The sequence below is a fragment of the Gouania willdenowi genome, unplaced genomic scaffold (genome assembly GCF_900634775.1).
Source record: "Gouania willdenowi unplaced genomic scaffold, fGouWil2.1 scaffold_120_arrow_ctg1, whole genome shotgun sequence".
In the NCBI taxonomy this organism is placed as follows: domain Eukaryota; kingdom Metazoa; phylum Chordata; class Actinopteri; order Blenniiformes; family Gobiesocidae; genus Gouania; species Gouania willdenowi.
This window is the reverse complement of record NW_021144868.1, coordinates 278,686-287,500: the sequence shown is the minus strand read 5'-3', so window position 1 is coordinate 287,500 and position 8,815 is coordinate 278,686.

Here is an 8,815-nt window from a genome sequence, read left to right as displayed (position 1 = left end):
TCATTTTAGGTTTGTACGAGAGGAAAAGAAATATCTTTGTATCAAACTTTCTGAGGATATAAACCAAATAGTGGCACTAAACCTTAAGCCCTTACTTCAAAAGATTAAAGCAAACCTTGGCAAGTGAAGGAAACAGTTTCTGTGGCTTGGAAAAGACCACGACTAAAAATGAGAAAGAGATGTGCACATAACGAGAAAGAAGGGCGGGGCCTCCAGATAAAAGCTGGTCATGGTACTGGTAGCTACGGACGCTAAAACAGCCTGGATGGAGATAGAAAAGGAAATATGCTCGCCATACCTACCCATAGAGGCATTGTCACAAAACATTTCTAATACTTCTACACTTGAAGGATGTCTGGAGCAAAGTACATAAAATGTTTAAACTTACACTACAATATTCATCTTTGTGGTATAATCCTGATGTCTGTATTAGAAGAACCGTGTGTGTTGGAAACATTGGCCCTCTATCTTCTGACTGGATGCTTAGTAGGTTCAGTGATGACAAGGGGGAGGGGGAGGGGCTAACCCCTGGGGACAGGTTTTGGTACAACACAAAGGTAGATAATGACGTCCGCTAGGATCCTAGTTTTCTTGTTTTGTTCTGCTTCACCCAAGTAGGATCATGTCATACTGTATACCTCAGCAATACAGTGGTGCAAAAAGTATTTAGTCAGCCACCAATTGTGCAAGTTCTCCCACTTAAAATGATGACAGAGGTCTGTAATTTATATTTATATCATAGGTTCACTTCAACTGTGAGAGACAGAATGTGAAAAAAAATCCAGGAATTCACATTGTAGGATTTTTAAAGAATTTATTTGTAAATTATGGTGGAAAATAAGTATTTGGTCAATAACAAAAATTCAACTCAATACTTTGTAATATAACCTTTGTTGGCAATAACAGAGGTCAAACGATTACTATAGATCTTTACCAGGTTTGCACACACAGTAGCTGGTATTTTGGCCCATTCCTCCATGCAGATCTTCTCGAGAGCAGTGATGTTTTGGGGCTGTCGCCGAGCAACACGGACTTTCAACTCCCTCCACAGATTTTCTATGGGGTTGAGGTCTGGAGACTGGCTAGGCCACTCCAGGACTTTCAAATGCTTCTTACGGAGCCACTCCTTCGTGTGTTTGGGATCATTGTCATGCTGGAAGACCCAGCCACGTTTCATCTTCAAAGCTCTCACTGATGGAAGGAGGTTTTGGCTCAAAATCTCACGATACATGGCCCCATTCATTCTTTCCTTAACACGGATCAGTCGTCCTGTCCCCTTAGCAGAAAAACAGCCCCAAAGCATGATGTTTCCACCCCCATGCTTCACAGTAGGTATGGTGTTCTTGGGATGCAACTCAGTATTCTTCTTCCTCCAAACACGACGAGTTGAGTTTATACCAAAAAGTTCTATTTTGGTTTCATCTGACCACATGACATTCTCCCAATCCTCTGCTGTATCATCCATGTGCTCTCTGGCAAACTTCAGACGGGCCTGGACATGTAGTGGTTTAATCAGGGGGACACGTCTGGCACTGCAGGATTTGATTCCCTGTCGACATAGTGTGTTACTGATGGTAACCTTTGTTACTTTAGTCCCAGCTCTCTGCAGGTCATTCACTAGGTCCCCCCGTGTGGTTCTGGGATTTTTGCTCACCGTTCTCATGATCATTTTGACCCCACGGGATGAGATCTTGCGTGGAGCCCCAGATGGAGGGAGATTATCAGTGTCTTGTATGTCTTCCATTTTCTAATAATTGCTCCCACAGTTGATTTCTTCACACCAAGCTGTTTACCTATTGTAGACTCACTCTACCCAGCCTGGTGCAGGTCTACAATTCTTTTCCTGGTGTCCTTTGACAGCTCTTTGGTCTTGGCCATAGTGGAGTTTGGAGTCTGACTGTTTGAGGTTGTGGACAGGTGTGTTTTATACTGATAACCAGTTCAAACAGGTTCCATTAATACAGGTAACGAGTGGAGGAGGAGCCTCTTAAAGAAGAAGTTACAGGTCTGTGAGAGACACAAATCTTTCTTGTTTGAAGTGACCAAATACTTATTTTCCACCATAATTTACAAATAAATTCTTTAAAAATCCTACAATGTGAATTCCTGGATTTTTTTTCCACATTCTGTCTCTCACAGTTGAAGTGTATTTATGATGAAAATGACAGACCTCTGTCATCATTTTAAGTGGGAGAACTTGCACAATTGGTGGCTGACTAAATACTTTTTTGCCCCAATGTCTATATGATAGATAGGTAGATACATGTGTTGGAGAAAAATGTGCTATGTCTGTCATCAGAGTTATTTGTTAATTGTACATTATCTGTTCCTGTATGGAGAAACATATCTAGTTTTCCATATACCAAGCCTTTGAAAAGTTTCATAAAGCTTGAATTAAAAAAAGAATATTAATAATAATAACTAGATCTGCAAGCAGTTATGAAAAGGGGCCAAGTCGCTAGAGAAGGCTAACCCTAACGCAGGATTTGTGGAGCCCGTGGAAGTACGTCACAAAGGATGACGGCTTGTGGCGAGCGTCAGGACACAGGCCAACGTAGCGTTGCTGTGAACAGGTGGATATGAAGTTTATGAAGATGTGATTTAAAATGTGAAAGTTACAGAACAGAATGCGTTTGCTGGGGACACTCCCACCCTCTATAAGAGGGAGGGCAGATGTACAGTTCCTCATTCAAACACCTCCTCTCTCTCTCATGCACATCTCACGTTCTTATCAGCTAAACTGTCCACAGGCGGATTCCTTCAGGATTTCCAGTCACCAGGTGCTGGTAAGTATAAACACATTGCGTGGACCACAACAGGTCGAGAAGCAACGAGCACTTACCTTGCTCTGCTCAGTAAGTGCTGCTCCTTCACAGGTAAGTGAAATTCAGAGCCCCAGCTCCGGCTGTCGGCTCTCCTCCAACGTTGTCACTTCAGCGCACGTTGGTCCTTGAGTGGCTCTCTCACTCACGGTGTCTGTTAGCCGCTCCAAGCTCTGCACCGACAGGTCCAGAGCTCCTGGACATCATTACTTGAAGCCTCCTGGCTCGTGTGTGCTGTCCTTCACTGCTGCAAGGCGTGAAAGCCTCAAGCCTTACCTCTGGCTGACTGCTCTTTCCAACGTTGCCACTCCGGTGTGCACGTTGGCCTCCAGCGGCCTCTCACTCCTATACAACCCCGGTGACAGCCCTGCTGCTGGTTCTTTGCCACAAAGCCAGAGCTCATGGACCATGACTCTCGACGCCCTCTGGGCTCCGGCGCGCGTAAGTCTCTCTCCAGCTCCTTACCACGGTACCCGAGCTCCCAAAATCCAGCAATCCAGCTGCAGTTCAAAAAGAGTCAACGCTGTCCTTGGCGTCCGGCGCACGTTGTAATCCTCCTGCTTTTTCTGCCTGCGTCTAGCGGTGATGAAAGCGAGGGCTCCACCGGCAGAGGGCAACACCGTGACAAGCTCGGCTCCTCTGCTATTGGACAGGCTGCCGTCGACAGAGGGCTCCACCGCCCTCCGGTTGGGCCTTCTGTCAGTGTGCGATCCTTCGCCTCAAGAGGGTGTCGTTACACCACAAATGGTTTCTCCGGCCACTGGAGAGGGCGTTTCCATACCACATATTAACTACTACATAGCTGTTAGCATATGGTTTGTTATTACATTAAAATGAATGTCAGCATTGCACTATTATTGATACTGGAAAGTATTTAAAGCATTCACAACTATAAGAGAAATAAAGTCACTTACTGTCATTGTCCACTTGTTGAAGCTGAAGTAAAATGATTTTATTGCCACCAACTGTTGCAAAATGAAGAAAAGTTATACGTAATAACGCTGAATGTGATTGGTTCGCAGGCTGCAGTCAGCAGCTTCTCCAGGGGTCTGGACCCACCCCCCAAAGGGCACCGGCCTCCTTTGCACGGTTTAGCCTGCAGCAACACTTTTATTACTGGGAAAATAATAATAATAATAATCATAATAATAATAAAAAATTAAAGCGATTACAATAGAAATAGTGCTAGGAACCGGGTATGCTTACATACGAGGTTCCTAGGCCCTGCGGGCTTGACTCCCTAATAATGTTTTGCTATAAAAGAGTAGAAAGTATGACATGGATTCTCACTGTGAGCTGTTATGAATTATTAATAAATGCTAAACATTGTTTAACGTTTTTTTTCTACAGGAAATATCACCACAATAAACATCTACATTCATAATAAAACTTACTAAACCCTCCACAGTGGAAAACAAAGGCTATTAGTTGACATGTGAGTTCTGCATGTAGTTAGCATGTAGTTAGCATGTAGTTAGCATGTAGTTAGCATGTAGTTAGCATGTAGTTAGCATCTGACATCCTGACTTCAGTTGAGCTGAAGGTGATCCAAACGTTTTTACTGCTGCTGCATAAACATGAGACGGATTATTAAAGAGAGCATAAATCAAAGGTGACACACACACACACACACACACACACACACAGTTTATTCAAACAACCACAGAAGAAGAAGATAACCTTCAGGAATAAATCAAAAGAGACAAAGATTAAAGTCAGAGAACCTGGAAATCCTCTGAAGCTCTGACTTCTGATAGGTTTAAACACACGCACACACGCACGCACACACGCACGCATGCACACACACGCACACACACACACACACACACACACACAGGGAAATAAATCCAATGAATCTTTCATAATTTTGATACAGTGTGTGTGTGTGTGTGTGTGTGTGTGTGTGATCATAATCCCTCCAAAGGGGAGGGAATCAATTTATGATTCTTTATGTTTTACAACAGGCTTTTATTTTGAAAATTAAAGTTTTTCTCTGCTAATTTTTTGACACAAACGACAAACTTGAAGCTGTATCTAATGGTGTGTTTTCACTGGGAAAAAGTTCCTCATCCTTGGTACCTGGTGCTTTTTTAGGTCCTCCTTTGTTGAGGTTCCATAATAATCAGATCAGAGGTGTGTTCCATAAAGGAGGTTTAACAAACTCTGAGTCTATCCATAAACTCTAGGTCAACATACCCTCCATGGTAAACTCTGTGTATCTGATTCATTACAGCTGGTATGAAGTGGGTCAATAAACCCTGAGTATGTAAACCTTGGGTTACTGACGTGCACGGTAAAAAGCCATCATCAATGGATCGAAGATTTAATCGAGCTGCCATGACAACCAAACAGAAAATAGTGATTTATTCACCCTGATGGTGAAATAAGTCAGTGTTTGATGAATATGATCCTGTTCTAAAGGTGTGTTCAGTCTTCAGTGATTATAGTGATTAAATCACCTGTAATTAATAACACTTTATGATCACTTCATCACTTTATCTCTTCAGTGACGTGATGAGTGGTGAATAATAATAATAAAATGTGTCTGAGGAGACGTGTCAGCATCATAGGATGTCTGTATAGAGAGTCCTCCTGTTACACTGGATATAAACACAGTGACTGATGCTTCATATCTAATCATTTATATTGATTTTAATGTAATATTATCACCAGATTCATATATACGTCATAAAATATGTCATAAAAAACACTGAAGTGGGACGTGAACCCACGACCCATCGCTTCCACGTGCAGCATCACAATTCACTGTGACATCATAACTTCATAGATGTATGATCTACAGATTTAACTGTATAATAATATAAAACAATAATCAAGCCTTAAAAGTGTATTAATTTAAATGATCATCTCCTCCTTTATATTATCTACAGGTTTGTATCCAGTGAACTTTACTACAGACGTCAGTAGATGTTTTAATGTAGATCAACCTCTCAGTGTGTTTCACTAAATGATCTACATCTATAATGTTAGAAAGAAAACTACAGTTATCATAAAAAAAAACATAAATCAACACAACATTATTAATGATGTGAACACGTCTGTGGTGTGTGATGTCACTAATGTGTTTCAGAGAAAAGTGTTAAGGTTCATTAAAGTGTTCAGGTGGGCGGAGCCAGGTAGAAACCCAGGGTTTCTTTGATAAAACCTGTCAGTGACCAGGTTTAGTTCATGGACAATGTTACCATGGTAACATACTCAGAGATAAACATACTGTACCTCATGTTTAGGAATGAGATACTCAGAGTTTGAACATAACCTACTTTATGGAATAAACCTCAGGACTGAACATGTGACGTATCAACACAGACACTGATTGGTTCAGAGAATCATCACAGAATTTGGCCTCCATTGATGTTTGTTGGTGATCTGTGAGAATGGCAGCAAAAAAGATTAATCTGTGGAGTCAGATTGGTGCTCAATGGAAACGTACTCTCTTATATATATATCTTAGATACAGGTCTATATTTATCTATCTATAGACGTGTATCTATGTTGAACTCAGGATGATCACAGTCCACAGCAGCGTCCACGTTTCCTGTAAACAACACACAGTAGAACACAATCCTTTACTTTAATTATTGATGATGATCAAAGGAGGAGTGAATATGATGATGTAAACTGTGATTGGTCACCTGACTGACAGGAAGTGAGGCTATGTTTCCAACATTTGCCCCGCCCTCCTCTGGAGCTGCAGTGAATATTGTCACGGTAACCGCCTCCTCCTCTTCATTATCATCATCATCACCTTTTTCCTGGAGGAATCGATCCAGTTCTTCACTGCTAGTGTTACCTGACACACACACACACACACACACACACACACACACACACACACACACACACACACACACACACACACACACACACACACACACACACACACACACACACACACACACACACACACACACACACAACAAAGTAAACAAACTGTAAGCAGGAAGTCAGACCTTCAGAGTAAAATACTCACTGTAAAAGCCGTAGGTGATGTTGTAGTCATCGTCCAAGGCTATGATGTCATTGTCAGACTGAGAAGGCCAGGCTGCCAACAGGAAGAGGCGGGGCTCAGACAGGAAGTACCACAGCAGGTCAACTTAACACACACACACTTATACACATTCCCTCAAAGTTGGGACTCTGCAATGGCCAATCAGCATCCAGCAGTTACACACACACGATGGGAATTGAGGGGGCGGGCTTTTAATTGTTACCAAACAGGAATTGTTCATCACCAACAGCTGGCCAATCACAGCTCAGACAATGAAAAGCAGCTGAAACACACACACATATATATACACACACACACACAGACAGAACATCAAATGTAAATAAAGGAAATAATGATGACAGTGACAGGAAGTTAGGAAAATAAAAGCCTGAAGGAGATACCTAATACAAACCAGCTGCCCCACACACACACACACACACACACACAGCTGAGTGGTTATTTTTAACATCCTGTTACTGTGATTACTACAGGAACTCATTCATAAAAACAATCACCTGACCAACTGTGGGCAGCACTTCCTGTTCACCAACCAGTACCCCAAACTGTTCATTTCCAAAATAAAAGTCCTTAGTCTGTCACATACTTACTGCTCAGTTCACACACACACACACAGTTAGGAGGAGCTGCTGTTATGGTTCAACTGGTGTCTGTGAAATTATGTGACCTGAGTCTAATCTACAACAGGAAGTAGCTAAACTCTAAACTACGACCAAATTATTTTTCACACCTTCACAACTGAGCTCAGTGATGTGTGTGTGTGTGTGAGGCTCACCAGTGTTCAGCAGCACAGACACACACAGCAGGATCCTTATGAAGATCATCACAGCTGAACAAAGAAGAGACGACTGAAGGTCTGGAGGATGGAGCTGAGACATCTGTGTGTGTGTGTGTGTGTGTGGGGGGGGAGAACGGGGCTCCTGCCAAAATGAGTGTGTGTGGGAAACTCACATGTGTAGTGCAGCGTTTGGAGGCTCAGTGTTTCCAGACGTCCATGAGGACGTAGAGACTTTCAGTGTAAAACGTAAGAGGAAGAAGACTCGTGTTCACTAGGGGGCGCTGTGTGTCAGTGGGGTTTAGCTACTGACATGTCTGTGCCTTTGTTAGTGTGTGTGTGTGTTTGAGGTCAGAGGTCACAGATGTTCCCATGGCTGATGATCAGATGTGGGAATCGTTCTGTTCTCATGTTTCTATATTTAACCACATCAGGAACCTGAAGTTCCTCCTAAAGTCAGAGGTCCTCCTCCCACGAGTACCTGGGAGGAGGACCTCTGAGGGTTCCCACATGGTTCTCCTCACTGTGGAACAGACCCACGTCACACCTTACCAGTGTGATAAAGACCGCCAAAATAAGACTCACCTCACCCTGAAGAAAAATACTTTTATTTTAAAAAACAGAAAATCCACACCCAGTTTGAGGTCATGTGACCAACAAAGCCTGCCTGTCATTTGACCTTTGAGCAGCGTTTCACACTGAGCCCTGCTCAGTCCTGGATCTGGTTCCACTCCTGGTCCTGATTCCACACCACCATCTGGTTCCACTCCTGGTCTTGATTCCATTCCACCATCTGGTTCCACTCCGGGTCCTGGTTCCAGTCCGGCTTTTGGTTACATTGTTGTTTCTGCTCAGTCTGGGTTTTAGATCCTCGTGTCTCTGCAGTCTGACTACAGGCTGATCCACCTCCATCTGATCCAGTCCTGCTTTAGCTCCTGATTCTGGTTTTAGTTCTGGTTCCGTTACCGGTCTTGGTTTTAGTTGTGGTTCAAGTTCCATAACTGGTCTTTGTTTTAGTTCCGGTCTTAGTTCTGGTTCAGTTCCTTGTTCCAGTTTTAGCGTTGGTTTCAGTTCTGCTTCAGGTCTTGGCTCACTTCCTGGTCTTGGTTGCAGGGCGTGGCTCAGCTGGTTGATCATCTCATGTGTTTGGTGTCGATCCTTCAGCTGCTGCAGCTCACACACGGCATCAAA